The sequence below is a fragment of the Ictidomys tridecemlineatus genome, chromosome 3 (genome assembly GCF_052094955.1).
Source record: "Ictidomys tridecemlineatus isolate mIctTri1 chromosome 3, mIctTri1.hap1, whole genome shotgun sequence".
NCBI lineage: Eukaryota > Metazoa > Chordata > Mammalia > Rodentia > Sciuridae > Ictidomys > Ictidomys tridecemlineatus.
In genome coordinates, this window is record NC_135479.1 from 34,391,456 (window position 1) to 34,414,496 (window position 23,041).

The 23,041-nt window shown below is 44.3% G+C and overlaps 1 protein-coding gene across 8 annotated transcripts in view; it reads right to left on the minus strand.

Moving 5' to 3' along the window:
• Positions 1-23,041, minus strand: part of Bcas3 (BCAS3 microtubule associated cell migration factor) — a 573,169-nt gene that overhangs the window by 53,699 nt on the left and 496,429 nt on the right. The window lies entirely within an intron of this gene.

Consider the following 23,041-nt stretch of genomic DNA (forward strand, 5'->3'; position numbering starts at 1 on the left):
GTGATTCCTTTGCCCTCTTGTGACACATTAAGACATTAGCTCAATGACTTAAGTCTTTATCATCCTTACAATATAACTCTGTAACAGAGGTTTTAATCATCCCATTTTATAGATAAGGAAAGAGGCTCAGAGAAGTTATGTAACTTGTCCAAGGTCATCCAGCTTACCCTTGTCTCCTACGTGCTTTTCTGTGACTCCTAAGGAATGAAAAATTGATCCCTACATCCTCCTGCTCTCGACAGCTTGCAAGGGAAATAGCGTTGACATGAGCTGGGAGTTCTTTGGTGATGTTCCTACTGTATCATGATCCTGTTTACACATCTGTCTCCTTTGCTGGACTGTGAACATCTGGAAAGCTGAGATTATGTCTGGTTACCTTTCTGAATCTCTAGGGCCTCTAATGGTGGCTCATCAAATTGTATGTTGAATAAATATAAATGAATGAATGAGCTGATGTGTGCAAGTCTGCTGACTCACCTCCCAATCAGGGAAACAAAGGACTAGGAAGGTTCAAGAAGGTGGCAAAGCCATAAAGCTAGTGAAGCAGTAACAAATGGGGTCCCTGGGCTGGAGAAGGCAGCGAAGGCTGGAGGCACCCTGAGGTATGCACAAGATGGGCCAGGGCAGGGTGCCAGAGTGCGGGCTGAGAGGAAGAAGCTATTGGTGATGATGAGACAGGGCCTGCCTGCGTCACAGGATGTCTCCATTTCGTCCTGGGCCTGGCTCGAGGTCATGGTCAGCTATTGCCCGATGAGAACTGGTACCCTCTTAAGATTATAGTCTGAGATCAGCTGCTGGGCACAAACCCCTCTGAAGGTGGAAGTTTTCCAAGACCCTCAACCACAGCAGCTGTGGCTGAGGGGGTCAGTGGCTCCCTGTACAATAAATGCTCTTGTTCCTCTCACAGGCTTTCCTGCTGACCCATGTGCCACAAAGGTCCAGAGATAGGCTTGAGGTAGCTCCAGGAGACAACAAGAGCCCCTAGAGAAGCACCTGGGTCTACGGGAAAGGGCCGCAGCAGTGCCAGGGGAGGGCAGGATTCGCCAAAGAGCACAATCCTGCCTCTGCTCCCCTTACCTGCAAGGTGACTTCTCTGAACCTTTGTTGTCTGCCTCAAATTTGTGATCCTCTTGCCTTAGCCTCCCAGGTACCTGGGATTACAGGCAAGTACTACCATGCCTGGCAACCTGGAAAGAATTTTTTAAAATTTTCTCTCTCTTTACTTGAGATTTCCTTTTCTGCTGTCAAATTGTTCACCTCCTTTCAATATGGAGCCATAAAACATGCTGATAAACTATCTGCCCCTCACAACATGGCAGGCAGTGGCTCCCAGGGGGAAGGAAGCTGATTTCTAGGATGGTGAAGGGAGGGGAAGGGAAGTTGGCAGTCAGAACAGGAAGTTCTAGAGGACTGCTTAGCTGAGAGCTGAACACGCCTCAGGGCCACTGTCCTCATGAGACTATTCTGCTGGGTCACCACACAGTATCTGTTCAAAGAACGCCTTCCCCTCATGCCCTACAGAGCCCGAAGAGAACCCATCTGGGTGCCTCTCCAGAGACAGGAGGCCTAAGGGGCAGCTTTTCCCTTCAGAGAGCAGCCAGCAGCTCTGTTCCAGAATCTGGTGGGCTGGGTGGCAACTCCATGCTTGTCTGAAGAGCCTCGCCCTGCTCATGGGAGGTCAGGACCCACATGCCAAACCAGACACACATATGGAAAAGATTAGCCCAAACATGCAAGAGACAGACCAGCACAGGATGATACATGGAAAAGGCTGGTTTGGTACAAACCAAAAAGAGTACACCACCCAAACCCACCAGGGGCTCAATTCCCTTACCTCTGAGAGTGGGATGCAGGAAGGGCTAAATTATTGGGGCCTTCTTCTTGACATTAAAGTTGACTTAAGCTAGTCTGGGCTTGCTCCAGCTGACTTTTCCTCTGTCCCAGTGGTCCAGTGAACTCTAGAATAAAGGGATGGGCCTCTGGCTGCTTTCCAACCCACAAGGACATTCCATACCCTGTCCATACCCTGTCTGAAGCTGGTTCAGAGAATGGGAGATCCTGGATGTAAAAGGTAACAGGGCTTGCCACACACTCACCAAAAGGCAAACTCAAGATCAGAACAAACTTCTGGAAATGCCCAACTAATGAGTCTGTCTTTATTCCTAGCCCCCACCATCTCCATGTCCCCAGCCCTTTGTGCTAGAGATGCTGGGATTGCTACTGCTTCCTGTGATTACTCTTGCCTTTCTAAGGAATTGGAAGCTCCTAGAGGGCAGACCAAGGCCTTAACATGCTTTGCTTGGCTCTACAATGTCCAGCACCTGCAGGAGGTTTTCAACAAGGATTTGTATTTGTTTAACACCTGCTGGTTTTCAACAAGGATTTGTATTTGTTTAACACCTGCTGGGTGTGAGACACCTGCTGTGTGCCCGGAGCTGTGCTAGGCACCCTGATGGGACTCAGAGCACACTCTCCACCGAGGGAGGCTCTTTGGGAGGGGGCTTCACCTGACCCAAGTGAGACATGGCAGAATTCTCACCATGGCTATAGGATGTCAAAACTGGCAGAGACATACAGTGCCATCTGCTGATATTGCAAATAGGAATCTGAGATCCAGGAGGGAAGGTAATTTACCAAGGTTAGACTATGAGCAGAGTGATCATGTGGGATTAAGCTTGGGTCTCCTCCTTCCCAGGCCAGTGCTGCCCCAGTCCTCTGAGCACTTTATGTATCCCCTGTGTACTCTGTGGCATTTGGTACTAAGGATGACCAGGCAGGCTGTGGGACACCCATGGTGGGTGGCTGTGGAGGTCCCAGATTCTATTTGGCTCGAGGTGAGGTGCTGTGAATATCATCAGCTTGGCCACAGATCACACAATGGCTTCCTCCCTAAAACCCTCCTCTGAGGAGAAGAGTTTGCTGCCCAGTGGATTAAGGCCTACAAGGGCCGGCCCTGGCCAATTCAGGAGTGAATACTGAGAAAGTATAAAACTACCCATACAGCCCTTCCCCCAGTCTGAAATGAAACTAGAAATTCCATGGACTCTTTTCAATGAATTGAACTTTCAATTTGGAAGAGACCTGAGGGCATCTAGGCTAATTCTGTACTGTGATCATTTGTTTATTTACCAGTTTCTCCCACTCACAATAAGCTATATTTGTGCAGGGACTGTCTCCTACATTTCTGTTTCCAGTGCCTAACTGTGTCTGATAAAAGAGAATTCTTAATAAATGCTCATGAAACAAATATTATAAATATAAAAATGAGGGATGGCTTCCTGGAGGAGCTGGCATGTGTGCTGAGTCTCACGGTCACACTGATGATGAGTGTGGAGGAGGAGGAAAGGATGCAAGGGTCAGGAGCCTTTTCTCCTCAGTGTCACCCAGAAGTCACTCCATATCCTGCCCCTTCACTTTTGTTCTCCTTGAAAGTGTTATTTCCAGCCAGGCACAATGTGCATGCCATAATCCCAGTGAGTTGGGAGGCTGAAGCAGGAGGATGGCAAGTTGGAGGCCAGCCTGGGCAACTTAATAAGACTCTGTCTCAAAATAAAAAATAAAAAGGGATGGGAATATAGCTCAGTTGTTAAGCACCCCTGGGTTCAATCCCCAGTACCAATGTTTTTTTTTAAGTGTAATTTCCTATTAGAAATGTTATGTTGAAACCTGGACTCCCATTATTTTGGTATTCAGAGGTAGGACCTGTGGAGGTAATCTGGTCATGAAGATGCAGTCCTCATGATGGGATTAGTGCCCGTATCAAAGGAGAGCCTGCTTCTAGTTCTGGGATCTCTGCCATGTGATGACAACAAGAAAACACAGCTACCTGTAAACCAGGAAGCAGGTTCTCACCAGACTACGGATCTTCTAGCACCTTGATCTTGCCTTTCTAGCCCTCAGAATCATGAGAAATAAATTTCTGTTGCTTAAGCCACCCAATCAATTTATTCTTGTTATAGCAGCCTGAAATGACTAAGACAATAAATATCAGAATATTTTACTCACCATCAAATAGGTTTTATGCTTATACTAGTACCTAAATTTTTTCTAGATCATCATACTATACACATTGATTTTCACCTCTTTTTTAAAACTGTAAGGTATCCCTAAATGCTGGGTGCCATGGTGCACACCTATAATCACAAGGATTTGGGAAGCTGAGGCAGAAAGATTGCAAGTTTAAGACCAGCTTTACCAACTTAGCAAGATGCTATCTCAAATAAAAAAAAATAAAAAGAACTAGGGATGTAGTTCAGTGGTAAAGCATCAGTAGATTCAATTTCCGGTTTAAAAAAAATCCTCAAATGTTCTTTTTAATATTTGCATGTTATTCTATAATATGTATGTGCCAAAGTTCACTGTTATCCTTTCCTCTAATGATTGACAATTGGGTTGTTTCTCTCTGGTTCTCCCCACCTCCCTTGCCATTACAGACTGAGTGTTCTTTATCTGAAATGCTTGGAACCTGAAGTGTTTCAGATTTTGAAGTTTTTTGAATTTGGGAATATTTGCATAAACTTTACCAGTTGAGCATCTCTAGTCCAAAAATTTAAAATTTGAGCATAAGTCAACTTCAGAGTTTTGGATTAAGGATGCTCAACCTGTGGAACAGAATTTTTAACCTACCTTAATACTTTTACCTGTATTTGTAAGATGAATCCATAGAAGATTAATTGCTGGGTCAGAAAGAATGAACTATTTGGACTGGGGATATAGCTCAGTGGTAGAGTGCTGGCCTAGGATGCACGAGGCCCTGGGTTCCATCCCCAGCACCACACACCCACACACAAAAGAAATAAAGAGAATGAACTATTAAGATATAATGATTACTGCCAAATTGCCTTCCAAAAGCTGTGCACCAATTTATACTCCCACCAACAGTCTCTCATTAAAAAGCACTACAAACTTTAAATAAAGTCACACCTACTGCTAACCTGTTTGAACTGAATCCATCTTGGCAAGAGTTCTCTACTCCCTCATCTCTAAGTACTACATATTTGGCTGTCATTTATCTAAACTTGCAACACAGTCTCATTACATTTCAATAAAATCATGAACATTTATATTTAATATATTAATTTGTAAATGTGACTCCATAGCCCCATTGTGTTTACAAATAGATTGTGAGCTGCCTAAGGGGAGAGATATATGGATTCATCTTTTTATCATCTCCCATTTGTCTCTCCCAATGCTTCCCCAGGAAACAACTAGCCCAAATATCCCTTCTGTGCTGGGGACCCTTAGATCCACCCAGCCATCTCCACTCCATCACCAAGTCTACTGAATCTACCTCCTAATACCTCCTAATATCACTCATATCTGTCCACTTCTATTTGCTATTGGTAACAGCCTAATCTCTTCCATTATCTTCCATTGGACTCTGAAACAACCTCCTGTCTGCTTCCCTGTCACCAGAGTGGTCTCTTAGAAATTCAAATGTGCCCAGTCACCCTCTGCTGAGAACCTGCTTCTCACTGCTCATAATTGAAGACTAAGTGCCAGGTGGGCAGCAGACCCCATGGCCTCAGTCCATGCTGTTCCCCCCTTCAGAGTGAGATCCAGCCACACAAGCCTTTGCTTGGCTTCATGGCCATTTCTTTTTACCTGCCTCTCTCCTGTCCCCTTTGCTGACTTCACTCACCCGTTACAGCTTAGTTTACAGTGACCTCCTTAGGAACTTCCTGAATACCCCTTTCAGATGTTCTCAGTCCACATAGAATTTTCCTTCACAATACTTCACTCAATTTATTATCCTTTGAATTTGTAAGATTATCTAAATACTGTCTTTCCCCCTCCCTAGACCATAAACTCCACAAACTCTATTGTGTCCCACAGAGCACATTTATAGTACACACATTCAATGGTAGGTGTTTAGGAATGCATGACTTTCTTTTTTCTTAGCCAGATTTAATCTGGATCCAGATATTGTGAGCTTTTTGGTGGGAGAAGGATTCAACAACACCAAGTCTAGATGACGGTCTCTGGGGAACCACCCATCCTGTTTATCCTGTCACAGGAGAAATGGAGACACTCTTTTCAAAAACACCTCCTTAAAAAAGAGCCCCTGCTTTGTGGAGCTGGTCCATCTCTCTCATGTGAGTCACTGTCAGGCCTGTTACTCCTGGAATCCAGCCAATCATTCTTTGAAAAGGAACCCCAGTCACTATGAGTCCCTTGCTTGGGCCATATATCAATGCTCCCTGCTGTAGTGGCTCTGCTGCCTGCTGTTCAAATTTGTCCAATTAGACACAGCCCCACGGGGTGGAATGCAGTGTGAAATGTGCCTGCCACTGACCAAGAACGAATTGGTGTGGAAAACCCTCGGGAAGGGCCAGCACGGGTCTGCCCTGGACAGCGCATCACCCTCTGGGCAGTGCCTCCTCCCTGAGGTGAGGGTCACCGTTCAACCCCTGTGAGGCCTAATAATTGTTCAGGGCCGGACATAGAGAGGCTGCCTGGAGTTTGTGTGGGACAGGGTGGAGTCTGAGAGTCAGCCCCCACAGATATGAAGAGGTCAAGGTGCTGTTTGTGTGGTGGGTAGCTGCTGCCATGGTTTCTACAAACATTCAGTAAACGTGACTGTGATGCAGGCTGAGGCTCCTGCTGTGGATCCAGGAGACAGTCAAACACTCAGAAGCCACCAGTCACTCAATTGGCCGTGGGTGTGAAGGAGGTACCCAGAAAGCATAGGCAATGGAGGGGTAATGGACATGGGTTTTAAGATAAGGATTTTTAGCAGCTCTGACAAAAACACCTCCTTTGCTATACCTCTCTAAATTATTATTTAAAATGTTTTTTTTAATTTCTCCTCAAGCATCTCAAGCCTTCTTCCAAAACTCTTGGAATTCTTTGGACATCAGACTTTTGAACACAGAGGAACTTCAGGACTCATGCAGTGTATACCCTCATTTCATAAACGAGGTGAATGAGCTCAGGGAGACCCTGATTTATCCAGGGTCCAATTACCAGTCACTGGCAGGGTTGGACTCCCAGCCTGGCTCATTCAGAGTTGTCTTCCTTGGGAGGGGGGGTGCTATTTCAGTTTTTTTTTTTTTTTTTTTTTTTAAATGCAGAGTCAACTCTGAGTTGAAGAGAGAGAGACAGAATATTCTAGAATTGGGAGCTAAATCTCTGTTATAGTTTTCTCTGTGATTACTTCACATTCCAGTTATGGGCTATAATTTTGCCAATGTCCAAAGAAGGAGGTCCATCTCTATTCATTCATTGATCTAAGCGTTTATGGAGTACTTAGCATGGACCCTGCACTAGAGACACAGGGGAAAAAGGAGGGGGGAGCATAGTCTCTGCCCCTGGAGGAGTCTGAGCCTGACAGAAGGGAACCCAGCGCTGTGTGCTAAGTGCTCCAGCAGAGGCTTACAAGAGCATCTGGGAACTCGGAGGAAGGCGCCCCCCCCCACCCCCCCGAGGGATGAGGAATCAGCTGGAAGCCAGTACCCCAGAACCTCACTAACGGCTCTCTTCTTGCCTTCCTCCCCACATTTGACAATGAGCTCTCCTTTTCCTCCAGGAAGAATGTTCAAACAAGAAGGAAAAAAGCGTCTGGAAAAGAAGAGAAAGGAAAAGCCCAGAAACCCACCCAGAGAACAAGGAGCCCTGTAGGTGAGGCTGCCTGCATCTGCTGGACAGCTTAGAGCAGGGGAATGCTCCAGCCAGGCCACCTGCTTCCTGGGGACTGTGATGGATAGTCTCTGAGTCCTTGGAGGAAGTGGGGCCTATTAAGGAAACAGAGACCCACCTTTTGACTGAGATGCCATATGGAAGAAGGAGTGGGGAGCTTGGTCACCAATTTCCTACCCAAATTCATTTCCCGTTTACATTCCCAAAGATTATAAGTTCGAGAACATCTAAGATACTTCTCAAAGCACTTTTACAAGCCGGGCATGGTGGCATGCATCTGTAATCCCAGAGACTTGGGAGGTAAGGCAGAAGGACAGCAAATTCAAGGCCAGTCATAGCAACTCAGGGAGACCCTGTCTCAAAGTTTTAAAAAAGGACTGGGAATGCAGCTCAGTGGTAAAATGCACTTGGGTTTAATCCCCACTACCAAGATAAAGAAAAAGAAAGCACTTGTACAACATCAACTATATTTTACAGGAAGAAAACTAAAGCCTGAGGCAGGACAGGGCCACTGACATGGTATAGCTTTCTAGGGAGGGTCAGAGCTGAGCTGAGCCTAGAACCCAGGGCTAGTTCGCCCCTTATGCCAGCTTCTCACTGCCCCATTTCCTTCCATGGTCTAGCTGAGCGCTCCATAGGAATTCATGTTTAACTAGTGAAGATTTAAGAGGAAGAAGAATAATCGGAATGAGTTATAAATGAGTCCTTTCCCCTGGGGAAGTTTGGGCTTTAGACAAAAGTCTTCTCATCTTTAAAAGACTCCCCTTTGTGAAATGAGCAATCTGGCCCGTGGTCATCAGCTGTCTGAAAGACTGCTGGGTTACAGTGAATTTCCCCATGTGATGCTAAGTTCATGTGACCATTATCCTTTCTCTTTCTTTTCTTTCTTTCTTTTTTTTTTTTTTAAAGCCAACTGCTTAGCAGCTCAATCAAATTAATTGTGCGCTTTCAAAAGGCATCAAAATAGCTACAACTTTCCCTAAAAAGAAGGCAGGCGCCTTGTTTTCAGGAAAAGATATAAAGTCCTCACCCTAGGGTCCTCAAACAGATATTCATTCTGGGACAAATCTCCCCTTTCACCCAGAGATGCTTTATTTATTTATTTATTTATTTTTTTGAGAGTCTTAAAAATATCAACACCAATGAGACTATACTTTCAGCTAACTCTGGCCAAATTTTATTTTCAGCTCAAGTAACTGGAAGTTCTTTATGGTCAAGGACAAAAACAGAAGAGGCTGGAAAAACCTCATTAAAAAACCAACTATCACAACTCACTTGTCTGAAATGAAGTAGAGGCAGGAGAAAGGGAGAGCGAGCCATGTTCTTGGCCAAGCTTCAGGTCTGAAGAAATGTCACAGCCCAAAAGTGGTGGAGTTCCAGTCTCACTTCTAAGAAGATAGCTGAAGGCTTGGACGAATGGGCATAACTTCAGCAGGCAGCACTGCTTCTCACCAAGAGTGATAAGAGAAAGGAATTCTTTCTGTTTTTAAAAACTGCTCAGAGCCAGGTATGAGCCTGTCATCTCAGCTAGTTGGAGGCTGAGGCAGGAGGATCATGAGTTTGAGGCCATCCTCAGCAACTTAGTGAGACCCTGCCTCAAATAAACATTTTTATAAGGGGTGGTGATGTAGCTAAGTGATAGAGACCTTATTTAGCAAGTACAAGGCCCTGTGCTCAAGCCCCAGTACACAAACAAAAACAAAAAACAAACCCACAATTGTTGTTTCACACCTCCTCCGAAACACAGTCCCAGAGACTAGCATCTTCTGTAGAGTGAGGCCCTCATTACATGTGAGTATGAGCAAAATGCCTTCCCAATTAAGCTCCTTCTTAACTCACAATAGAATATTATTATATTCTAAGGAAATAAGTGGAGATAGGTGTTGTTACTACTGAGGAAGAAACTAAGCTGAATGAAGCCCAGAGAGATCAAACAACATGCCTGAGGTCATACAGACTGCAGGGCTGAAATCTAGCCCTCCGGGGCTCTTGTGGCCTTTCACTCAAAGCATGGGACAGAAGGGAGAGCACTAGGTCACTCTGACTCTCACAGTCTACAGCAGCCACAGGACCCTTGCTGGTCAGTATTCCTAGAGCTTGCTGCAGTATGAAGAATTCCTGCTGCCAAGGACAAAGTGCCACGCTAAGTGACAGTTGACAGAGCAAGCTCCCTGACAGTAGAGGAATAAGGGCACAGGAGTCTGGTGGGCTGCTGGGCTCCCAAGATGGCCGACAGGAAGAAAGCACTTCCTGGCCACAGCCTCTTATCACCCTGGGTCAATGACTTCTTCTCAGGTGCCACTGGACACTCGCTGTCCTGCTTTAGCTTATGCATTTCCTCCCGAACCAGGACCACAACCAAGCTCTGTGAAAAGAGGCCAGGAGCTTCCCCAAGAAGCCAAGGCATAAGTGGTTAAGGCAGAGGAGTGCGAGCCCACCCTGTCAGATCTAACAGGCATCTTCTCATCTTCTTGGCTACTGCTCTGTCCTTCCTTGTATTGCTAAGGGGCTACCATTTTATTTCATGCCGTGTCTATCCAGAGGATTGGGTATAAGAGGGAAATTGACAGCCTGTTTTCAACAAATGAAAAAAAAAAGGGGGGGGGGAGAGTTGGAGATATATTTAATTATATTTAATGAGTAAAACTCATTAGAAAAAGGGACAGAAGACCAAAAGACACTAGATTAAGGATTTGGAGGACATGAGTTCTAGTCTCAGCTGTACTATTTATTAATTGTGTAATATCCAAAATCTTAAATTCTCTGACTTTATTTTTTTAAAAAAAATCTATAAAGTGAAGTAATAGTCATAGCTCCTGCCTAAGTCATAGCATATTTTAGGGATCACCTGAGACAACATACATGACAACCCTTTTTAAAGTTATACACATGTGATGTATTATTATTATGACGGAAGAGCTGATTACACATGTTTCAGGCAGATTGAGAAAACTCTCTTTGCCAATTAAGAAAATATGAGACGTCCAAAGTAAATATTAGAAAAAAGTCTAATAGGAACTCTGAGTATAGTCGCTAAAGCAAGTAAATGTTTTGTGACTTAAAAAGCTGAAGAGAAGAGCCGGGGTTGTGGCTCAGTGATAGAGTGCTTGCCTAAAACATGTGAGACACTGGGTTTGATCCTCAGCACCACATTAAAAAAAATAATAAAATAAAGGTATTGTATCCATCTATAACTAAAATATTTTTTTAAAAAAGCCGAAGAGAAATGGGGTGGAAATTTTTGTAGTTAAGTATAACTTTCTTCAATATTCCCAACTAAGTCCAGGGAACAAATGAGGAACCCAAGCCCCTTTGGGTCACAGCTCAACTGTCTAGAAACAGACTGCTGCAGAAAGGAAACTGGGCTTTGGAGTCAAAGAGACCTGAGTTCAAATTCTATCGGAAAATTTTGTCCAAGAATGCATAGAAAAAAATAAACTGTTCTCTAAAAGATTGTGAGTTTTATGCAGAAAGGAATTTTAAAATTAACCTTCAGAGATACCTATTACTTTCCCTTATAATGCCATTTTAGTTATTTAGGCTAAACGAGGGAGGAAAAGGAAATTACTTTAGTTAATGTCAAAGTGACAAGCCATCAAAAAATTGTGGTTTATTAATAAAAAAAGAAACCTCTGAAACAGACCTAGATGGCCTGGCAAACTTTTGAATTTAATCTTGTGATATACTTTAACAACAAACATCCTCTACAGCATACCAAGCAAATTTATAAGAATATGATCAATATGTTTGACATATTATTTAATTATAATCTTTAGTGACAGAGACAATATGAAAATCTAGTGTCAAGATTCTGACAGTAGAATAGATATAATTATTCCTCCTACTAATCCCAACAAAATTGTAAATTATCAAGCCCAACTGTAAACCTGAGTTCTAAGGTTTCCTTAATATGATATAGTTTGATGTAGGGGGTGTCATACCACCAATATGATGCCCTTTTATTAGAATAAAAAGCTCTCTGAGGATTTCAAGTTTAAATATTCAGAATGTTCCTAGGTTCTCTGTGTATCCCCAGATCCTGGCTGGCACTGGGGACATGTCCATGGAGAAGCACTGTGGGATGGGGCACAGGGCCCAGGCAGAGGGAGAAACAGGAGTTGAAAAATAACTCTGTATTCTCTGAATCTTGAGATCACAGACTTACATTTGCAAAGGCTTTAGAGGGGATGTAGCCCTTTCCAGAGCAGGAAAATGAGACTCAGAGAAGAGCATAGATATGCACAAGGTCATACAGCTTCCTGGCAGGAGCAGATCAAGACCCAAGTTTCATGATGCACAGCACAAAGCTCTTTCTATGTCACTCTGGGAGCAAAACCAATTGCTGAGGTGGTCAGCTAGAACATAGCCAATATAACTGTGGTTATTGTCATACCAACAGGAAGGAATGCACTCTCCAGCAAGGGCCAAGAGAAATTATAGTTAACATTTAACATTATGGGACCAACTTCAAAGACACTCCAGCTGGACTTTAATAACGGGAGAGGAAAACTGCTAACACTAGCAGAAAGTTGCAGGTGGACAGTTCTGGCTGGAAATAGCACATGTCCTCAGAGCAGGAACGCTCTTCAGAAACCCCAGTACCAGGCTGCTGCCTCACCACAGGGCAGGAGAAAGATGGGAATTAGCCTTTAGTCTGTGTGCAGTTCAACATGTTACTAAGCTTTGCTTCTCCTGTTAATGCCACGGGAGGCTTGCGAATGTCCACATTTGCTGTCTGCAGGGAGGGTGTGGCTGCAGATAACAATGGGAGAGGAAGATGGTGCTGACTGGGCAGGGCCTTCAGGAAAGACCCCAGATAGTAGCAAGATGTGGAGCAGAGACCTCTTTCTTAAAAGCCTGGCAAACAAATGCACAAATCAAACACCTAGGGAAAACACCCCAACACACACACACACACACACACACACACACACACACACACACACACATGCGGTTGCCCCTCAGTATCCACCTAGCACTGGTTCCTGGTCCCCCTGAAGACACCAAAATCTGGAATGATCAAGTTCTACATATAAAACAGTGTAGTACCTGCATATGTAATCCTGCCACATACTTAAAAAAAAAAGTTTTAGTTGTAGATAGACACAATACCTTTATGTTTTTTATTTTTATGTGGCACTGAGGATTGAACCCAGGGCCTCACACAAGCTAGGCAAACTCTCTATACCAAGCTACAACTCTAGCCCTGTCCCATATGCTTTAGATACTGTTGTTTTGGGTTTTGGTTTGCTGTTGCTGGGGATTGAGCCCAGAGCCTCATGTATGCTAGCCAAGTGCTCTACCACTGAGCCATGATCCCAGTTCTCCATATACTTTAAATTATCTCTCTAGGGCTCAGTGGTAGTGCTTGCCTGGCATGTGTGAGGAACTGGGTTCCATTCTCCGCAACATATATAAATAAATAAATGTCCATCAACAACTAAAAAAAATTTAAAATTATTATCTCTAGATGACTTCTAATACTTAACACAATATAAATGGTCTATAAATAGTTCTTAAAAGGTATTGTTTAGGAAATAATGACCAAAAATAGGTCTCTATAGATGTAATTTTCTTCCTAAGTATTTGTGATCTGTATGTAGGTGGTTGAATCCACAGATGGGGAACTGGGTGATACAGATGGCCAAGTTATAAATATGCCAAATTTAGAGAGGAGACACTGCTCTTACAATTTTTAAGAAAACTAAACAGTGAAAGCAAAATTTTGTACATGAAACACCCATCTCAAAACTGTACTGGGATCCCCCAAACTCTATCACCAGAGTCTGATGTGAAAAAGGAATTTTGGACCATAGAATAGCAATTTCACAAAACGACTGGCGATGGCTGGAGTTAGCATCTTGCGCAAATCGATCGAATGCATGAAGAATTCCTTAGGGGGAAAATAGCTAAACATAATTTAAGTTAGAACTGTTAATTTAATAAGCCTAAATGGCAGAATTGTAGCACATTCCCTGGAGGAACCCAGCACAGCTCACAGTCTTGCGGCCAGTCGGACGCCTTCTCGGAGGCAGCAGATGTTTGCCTGAGAAGGGGCAGGGCCATCCGGAGGGCATGGCTTTCTTCTCCAAGGAATTCACCTCCTTCTCTTGCTTTCCTTTCTTCTATCAAACACAAATGACGTATCGCCCTATGTTCAAGTCTCTTGCTGCTGGAAGAATGACACCTTAGCTTCCCTTCAACATAATCTCCTGTTCAGCATGTCAACGCGGCGTGTCTGCTCTAGGTTAGGCCCTGTTCTGGGCACTGGAGAATCACAAATGAGAAGGTAAAGTCCTAGCCCTAAAAGAAGCCCACTGAAACAGAGACCCTCGAGGACAGGTGGACAGTGGAGGGAGATGAGATGCTAGCCATGGGACCCTCTGCACCCACCAGGGTGTGGAGGAGAAGGTGTGGCCACTGGGGTGACTCCTGTAGAAGCAGGTGGCATCTGGCAGAGGGAAGGGGAGAGGAGATGAAGTGAGAGGCGTGCAGGGGGCACCTCTGGGACTGGTATGAGCAAAGACATGGGGGCAAAGCAGAGAGGCCCAGCCAGGAGCCAGGGCCCACGAGGTCAGGGAGAAGGCTGTGCAGGAGTGCAGGAGTAGGTTGGCCTGTAATCCTGCTCTGTTGTGAGCCAGCAGCCAGCGACACTGTGCTGCCTCTTCCATGGGTTCCTCTGCTCTCTGGGAAGCTCACGTCCTGAGGTGAGAGAAAAGCCCCAAGGCTGAGGGTCAGATGCTCCTCAGAACAGGGAGTGCGTGCGGAGTGGTGCAGGAGTGCAGAAGGGCACCATCCTGGAATGTTGGGAGAGGATTAAAGGCATTTTCTGGGCAAACCGTTCCTCAGATGGTGGGAGAGGAGTTCCAACATCAGACAAATGCAGTTATTGCTAACAGCACTCAAATTTGGAATTCCCTCTGGTGGCTCAAATCAACATTTCTCACAAAAGAAACCTGGACAAGGCTGATCTGTGAAGAGCGTTATCCACTCTCTGTGTACAATTTATTGGCCCAGAATACCAGGTTAGCGAGCTGAAATAATTAAACATCAGGCCAGCTGTTTCAGGCAATTAGGTAACATTTTTTTCATGGAGGAGACCACACAACAGAGAAGAGAGAATAGAGAGATAAGACCTGTGTTTTGATTTACTAAGTCTCTGCTGAAGATAAAGCCCAGCTTTTTGGAACCCTTCAGGCAATTACTATTTCAGGCTTGGCAAGAACTTGAGTCAGAAAGTAACTATTGGGCTTGTCTTGGCAAGACTCAAAGTCACTATCGTTGTGAGGTTGTCCCAGGCAGCCGTAGAGTGGAGGGTCAGTGGCAAGAGGAAGCCAGGAACGGAGAGCCATTAGGAAGGCTGCAGGCTGGGAGCCCAGAAGAGGCCAAATTCGGTCCTCCCACACGTTCTTAGAGGGAGTGTGGTCAGATGGTGAAGGTCCAGGCCTGCTCGGTGGGATTCTGTGGTTCCCCCCTGGCATCTATTCTTGTCAGTCCTGTGGGCACTGCCTAACCTTCCTACCTTAGCATCTTTTCCTGTAAGAGAAGAAGGGGCCAAGAGCTCTTATATTTGGGGGAGCAGAGGAAAGAAGAGGTGCTACTGGCAGGGTGCCAAATGGTGCTGGCTTAGTACAGAGGCGGGACTGTGGGAGACGGACAGCAGAAGACCGCGACTTTAATCTTCTCCCTGCTGTTAACTGACAAGGCCGCTCTGCTCAAGTCACTCCCCCGAGTGGGCCTCCACTTCCACAGCACTAAACTGGGGAGCTGCACCAGAGCAGCTCTGCGGACCCTCCAGACCCTCCGGTGCAGGCATTCTCCTACTCTAGGACGCCAAACACGAGAAATCGCTGGGCCTAAGGCAAGCAGGATTTTCTTTGAATGGAAAAGAGGGAAGGGCTGTTGCTGCCAGCCTACTTCCCCCACATGGTTTTGGAGCCAGCACTAAGTATGGGGCCGGGAGAGCTGGGCCTTTTGAGGAGACAGCGGGCCCGCATGTGGTCACAGGCTACCCCGTCTTGAAACTTCTCTTGCCTGAGCTCTTCCACTTAATTGGGAGCTTGCCTTTCCAGTTGTGTATTTTTATCCTGTGCCCTGGAACCCAAACCATTAGGTTTGTAAGCCAGAGGCCGCGTCTTGTCTTGTCGTTAACTGCCTCGGTACTGGGGCATTTTACCCCCGCAGGAAGTCCTCACCCAGATGCTGGACCTCTCAGCAAGCAGGACTCCAGGGAGGATGCCGAGCTGCGCTGGAATCCAAGTTCTGTCCTCCAACTTTGGAAATAAATCCCCCACATTGTCTGGCCCACACAAATCCCAGTTCAGCCAGGCCTCTCCTGTGGGGTTATTCTGGTAACAAAATGCTTGAGATCAGCAATTCTTTTCTACTCTTACCCACTCTCAGAGAGGAGCCAACTGGGCTATTCCTTAGGCTCCACTTTCTGTGTCTGAAATGTGGTTGAAAACTAATATTCCAGATGTTTCCTCATATTTTAAGTGGAACCACAGATTAGGCTTCCTATAGGAAGACAGTGTGGCACAATGGAGGGACGGCTGTGGAGTCAGACAGCGTTTATGTTGTGGCTCCACCCTCTGTAGTCGAATGGCCTTAACAAAGCACAAATTCTTTGAACCTCAGTTTCCGCTTCTAGCTAAATAACAGCATCTACTTTCTACCTGGCAGAAATCTCCATGAATCCAAAAGCTGCTTTGTTCATCACTAGGTAGTCTACTGAGGCTGACCCAGAGTGGGTTTCTCAATTAGCACTGCCAAGTCTGTGACTATAAACCTCACAGGAATTTGAGGAGATGAACAAGATACAAGATGTGAAACATCTAACCTTGTACCTGACACTTGGAAACTGCTTGTTCACTGGTCTGCAGTGCTCAGAAACACACCTCTACCTGAGTGAGATGGATACTCAAAGAGGAATACAAATCCTTGGTTACACGTGTTTGAGTTATGAAGAGGCCACCACAAGGAGGGAAAGACAGACATTTAGAAAGCTCTTTGATTTGGGGGTATTTTCCAACATAATCAGTGCTAAGCCTGAAGCTGCAGATACAAAGCCATTGATGTCACCGATGATGGTAGGAGGTCTTCAGGAGTATCAATGGCTTCCTGCCTTTAGGGTTTCCAGAGAGATCCACAAAACTAGACTCCGGCATGGAAACCAGATTCTCCAGGGCCCCGGGGTACACTGGACTATTGTTCCAGGACAGAAGCAACTTAGATCAAAATGGTGAGTGGGATTTTCCTTGCATTGGCCACAATACATATGTTTGTTCAAGAAAAAAAAGTTGGAGCAAGAAGGCATGAATGTCTGCTGCTAAAGAAAAGCCTGTTTGTGTCAGCTACAGTGGTGAGATTGTTCAGGGAGATCATCCTGAAAGTCCAATTACCCCAAAAGCATGGCCAAGGTCAGTGTCAAGTTGTGGTGTGCCAGCCACTCCAGCCACTCTAGTACCAGATGTGAATTACATGGGTATCTGCCTTTGGGGAGAACTGGTACCCACTAGCTAGCATATCTGGGCTGATGTCACCTTTCTTCTTGCTGCCTTCCATTTTTATGGACAGCTCTGTCTAATAGACACCTCCATAGATACTAAATAACCATAACACGCAAACCTTGAACGCGCTTTAGTGAGAGGTGGATCCACTGTTACCCAGGCGTGAATCAGGGGGATGGTGTGACTTGGCAAGGGCCAGCACGTCTTAATGACAATGCAGGGCTCATACTGTAGGAGCACCAGATCAAAAGCTTCTCTCTCCTTGCTCTGTTCTAATGGTACACCCACAAACCACAATAGCCGGCAGGACAAGCCTTCTGAGGCTGAGATGTGAGGTGACCTTTTGACCTTACACTTGAATTAAAAATGTGTCTTTTAAACAAAGGATGCCAAGTTCCTTTCTGTCCTATATTTTAGGGAGATTTAGGAGCAACAATTTACTCCACAAGTTCTTCAAGCAGCCTAGAAATTAATACCCACTAATTTCTCCAAACAGTGAATAACATGTCCTAATATGGGTTTAAAAAACAAATATCTAAAATTTTCACAAACCAAACAGCCTGAATAGAGATCTCAAATTTGGACTGTGAAGGATGTAGCTCCATCAACCACAGCAGGATCCAATCTTGGAGAAGTGCAACCATAGAGAATCTCTAATCGCTGCTGGGTTAATTACAAAATTTCTCAAAATCAAGTTGATTTTAAATCAATGTCTTGAGGTAAATCTCCATGTTCTGATATGCAAAACAAGTCAGGCTCTCTGTATAACATGACCTCAAATAAGAGAAAAAGGAGAGATAAGCACATATTTATATACATTCATAAACTATCTGTAAAAATAATTTACTGCCAGTTAATATTTTTTATGGAATTGATAAGCATTTTAAGTGTTCTGCACATTTTAACTCATTGAATCCTCACAACAATACTAGTATGTAGATATATTATTTTGCAGATGAAGAAACTGAGGCAGTCAGGCATGGTGGTACTTGTCTGTAATTCCAGTGACTCAGGAGGCTGAGGCAGGAGGATCTCAAGTTCAAGACCAGCCTTAGCAACTTAGCAAGACTCAAAGTAAAAAATAAAAAGGGCTGGGATGTGGCTCAGTGATAAAGTGACCCTGGGTTTAATCCTCAGTACCAAAAGCAAAAGAAACAAACAAATAAATTGCAGCAAAGAGAGGTTAAGTAACTTGCTTAAGATGACACAGCTATTAGGCAGAACTGGTAATATACAGTCTACACAAGGAAATCAAGCAATTCAAAAGCAAAAAACAAACAAACAAACAAAAAACCCAAATAATATGATGTTAAAAAATGATCCGAATAGGCATTTATCAAAAACATACAAATGGTCAAGAAGTATATAAAAAAAATGCCCATTATCACTAATCATCAGGGAAGTGCAAACTGAAACTACCCAATTTGAATGGCTATTATCAAAGAGACCAAAAATAAGTAAATGCTGGCGAGGACATGGGAAAAGGGTTTTAGAACTCATATACTTTGTGGGAATGTTAATTAGTGCAACCATTAAGGAAATCAGTATCAAGGTTGCTTTAAAAACTGAAAATGAGGGGTAGAGGTGTGTGGTAGAGTACTTGCCTAGCAAGAACAAAGCCCTGGGTTCAATCCCCAATATTGTAAAACAAAACAAAAACACTAAAAATGGAATGACCATATGATCCAGCCATCTCACTACTGAGTTTATATTGTACCCAAAGGAAATGAAATCATTATATCAAAGAGATACCTGCACTCTGATGTTTAATGTAGTACTATTCACAAGAGCCAAGATACGGAATCAACCAAGGTGTCCGCTGATGGATGAATGGATAAAGAAACAACAGAATATAATTTAGCCTCAAGAAAGAATGAAATCCTGTCATTTGTGGCAACAGGGATGGAACTGTAGGACATCATGTTACATGAAATAAGTCGTGTCCAGAAAGACAAATACCACATGTTCTCACTCATTTGTGGGAGCTAAAAAGGTAGCTTTCATAGAAAAGAGTAGAATAAAGGTCACTAGAGACTAGAGAGGGGAGGGGGGGGGGACAGGGAAGACAGTGGGGCACTAAAACAGACAGGAGGAGTTAGTTCCAGTGCTCTACAGCACAAAGGGCAACTCTAGTCTCTAACTTACGATATATTTTAAAATAACTAGAAAAGGACCTGTAGGTTCCCAACCCGGAGAAATGATAAATATTTGAGGTGATGGAAATGCTAATTTCCTTGATTCAATCATCACACATTGTATGCATGTATAAATATTATGTGTATAAAAATTATATTTTATGCATAAATATTATGTTTTTTAAAAAAGGCAAAGCTGGGATTTGAAGTTAGAGTGGCCTGCCCAGGGTCCTGTTCTCATCTGCTAAGCTTGATGCTCAGGATCTAGAAGATCCTTAGGTCACTTGGAACCTCGAATTCCTTCTGCATTCTACACTCGGCTCAGCTGCATCCCCTGGCCACACAGGGTAACAGACTTGGTTGTCCTTTCTCTACCACTGAAATGATTTGTTCCTACCAGTTTCTGGGACTAGACTGTGAACTCTGGGTCGGCAGGGCACAGAGATCTGTTTCTCTTCAAGTCATACACTTAATTTTTGGTTCAGGATTTGGCTTCATACCTGGGTTCAGGGGGAAATGCTAGCTCCCGAGAGAGGAACACATGCAAGCTAGAGAGAGATTTGAGAGTTCTTTTTTTCCGGGGTGGGTACTGGGAATCAAGCCTGGAGGCTCTTAACCACTGCAGTATATTCCTAGTCCTTTTAATTTTTGTTTCAAGACAGGGTCTCACTAAATTGCTGAGGCTGGCCTTGAACTTGAGATCCTTCTGCCACCGGAGTTGCTGGGATTATAGGTGTATGCCAATGGGCCCAGATGATTCCAGAGTTCTTTACATGGTCTCATTCCAGATTATTCAAAGGATCTTCTAAAACAGGGTTAGTGGGCCAAAAGGATGGAAGCGCATATGCATGACAGCATAGAGGAGGAAAAGTTGGAAAGATGGAAACTGGGACAAGAGAAGTGATCTCCTCTTATCCACTCATCAAGAAAATCCACGGTAATTCCCACTGATTCATTAAGCTCTAAATTCTTACTTTTACTACTATTAATCACATGGAATACAATGACTCAGTCCTACTTCCTTACAAGGAAACATGAGGTGATAGTCTAAATGCTATAGTTTTTATTTATTTATTTTTATTGTACTGGCGATTGAACCCAGGGGACCTCTACCGCTGAGCTACATCCCTCATCCTTTTAAAGTTTGTCTGTCTTTCTTTCCTTCCTTCCTTCCTTCCTTCCTTCCTTCCTTCCTTCCTTCCTTCCTTTTTCTTTCTTTCATTCCTTCTTTCCTTCCTTTTTTCTTTTCTTTTTCTTTCTTTCTTATTTTGGTACCAGGGACTGAATCTGGGGCATTTAACAAACAGACAAAAACTTCAGCGCTTTACATTTTTTATTTTGAGACAGGGTTTTGCTAAGTTACCTAGGGCCTCTCTAAGTTGCTGAGGCTGATTTTGAACTTGCGATCCTCCTGCCTCAGCCTCCTGAGCTGCTGGGATTACAGGTGAGCACTACCATGCCCCGTCCCTAGTCCTTTTTGAGACAGGGCCTCACTAAATTGCTGAGGCTAGCCTTGAACTTGCCATCCACTGGCCTCAGTGGCCCAAGTCATTGGGATTATAGGCATGTGGCAAAATGCTCTGCCACTAGATGCTATTGTTTTTAAAAGGAAAACTGCTTTAAGCATAAGCCTTCTCCTTAATCTTGAACCCTCACCCTTAACCACAGACTTCCTGCTTTGTCATGGCATCCTTAAATACCTGGTCATCTGGTTTCTTGGGCCTCTTCTCACAAAGGTGTGTGGTTCCACAGGAGGCTCCTGGTCTCTTTCTTGTTGTCCTGACGTTCCTCCTCAACCCATAAACCTTTAAACAGGCCACCACTTTTTCACAGTGGTTGCTTCACAGTCCCTAAGCACCTGAGGTCACCTCTTCAGCTCAAACCAACTCTGAGTGCTTTACATATGTTTATGTTTTCCCTGGAAAGGAGGAATGCACCTCAGGGAAACAAGACACACCCATGTGTTTCTCAGGAAAAAGAAAGCAATCAAAAATATTCTTTCATGCTGTAAGAGGGGCAGGGGAGGGGCAGGGAAGAGTCAGGGTCACACTACAGGCCACATCCCCCATAGTCCTGTGGGGTCCATAGTTGTGCTGCTCCACGTGGCTCCCTGTTACCTCTTCTACAAAAGGGTGTTTGGGGGTGATGGTGCAGAGTTCATTACCAAAGGGCTCTCATCTTCTCCTTTCAGTTTCTCCAAAACAGTCACCCTACCCCTCCAGCACCCCCTCAATATCCTAGAGTGAAAACGGAGTCTCTGGATATCTTTCCATCTTGAAAATTCTGAGAGATGTTTGCAAATCAATAGAGAATTACCTGATGCCCTTATAAACACCCACACAGGCTAAGATTCTTTTTTCCCTGACAGCAAACCAAGGCTGAATAAAGGATTCCTCCTTGAGGCAGGGGTGGGGAGGGAAATTAACTCTTTTTTGAGTCAAGAATCATGGACTTCTAAGAAAACAGAACCCCACGCTGAATACCCTGAATACACTCAGAGGATGGGATAGGGAGTCCTTGGAGTCTGTCGGAGGCCGCATGGCTGGATGGAGGAGACACACATAATACTTCCCCAACCTACTTATACTTTGGTACATAAACTTTATAAGTATAATGTTGGCAGATTCCAGTGCATAAAAAAGTAGCTGAAAAAACTCGAACCATAAATAACGCCAAGTAATAAAGGAGGTGAATGTTTCTGTTATTAGATTCTTTCATTGTATAAATCTGTTTAATAAGCTGGCTCAGAATCACTGATAGAAAACAGACTTAGTGTGGTGTTACAGACCAATCCGTTCTAAAAGGCCAGTATGGGAACTCGTGCCAAGTTAGATTTTTCTGTTCTTAACCAATGCAACTTAAAATGTAATTGTTGTTTCCTTGTTCAGAAATGGAAAATGTCTTAGGAGGCTGTGTTTGATGGGAGAAAGCACGCTTGGTGTCACAGAGCACTCCTGCCTGCCCGCCCTCCCTTGGCCACCTCGCCCTTCCCCCTCCCTCTGCAGACTCATCCTTTCAAGACACTCTACTGTATTTATAGATCATGCTGCCTTTTGTCTTACTCACCAAGAGGGGCTGGGGTCTGTGTACAGCTTCTGCTTTTTTAGAGAGCTATTTCTCAACATTTATATGTGTGTGTTTAGAAAAATCCCTCTAAATATCCTTCTCTGACCCGAGACCCATGGCAACCACTTGGGCTAGAAAATTCACTGAACACTAGAGGGGGGTTGTGATGGGGTGGGGGGGATGGAATGAAGGTCTCTGGGGTCACATTCATCTTCCAACACTATGGTTTCTAACGGCTTGTTGATGTTTTGCTGGGGTTAGTTACTATCTTCCTGATGGGCTGTAAAATGAAATGCTATAAACTAGCCGAAAGCTTGAGTAGAAATATTTGCCAAATGGCATAAACAACAACACCGGGAGTCCCCACACACTCAGCCACACTGACAGGGCTTGGCCAGTTGTACCCACACTGTTGTTTACAGCACTGTGGACCATGAACGCCATTGCCTGGTCGGGCTAGCTTCTGAGTTCCCAGATCCCTCTTTAGGAGGCCCACACACCGCTCTCTTCCAAGGTCTTGCTACATAGATAAAACAAAAGGTAACTGAATGAAAAAGCTTATTTATCTGTTCAATTGACATCTCCACAGTATAAGGATGCATTATTTAGAGCTGCTCATGTAACATTATTTGTGTTACATCTGTAAGTAAATGGCAGATGTTTTCCTGTGCATTTTACATGGATCACAAAGGA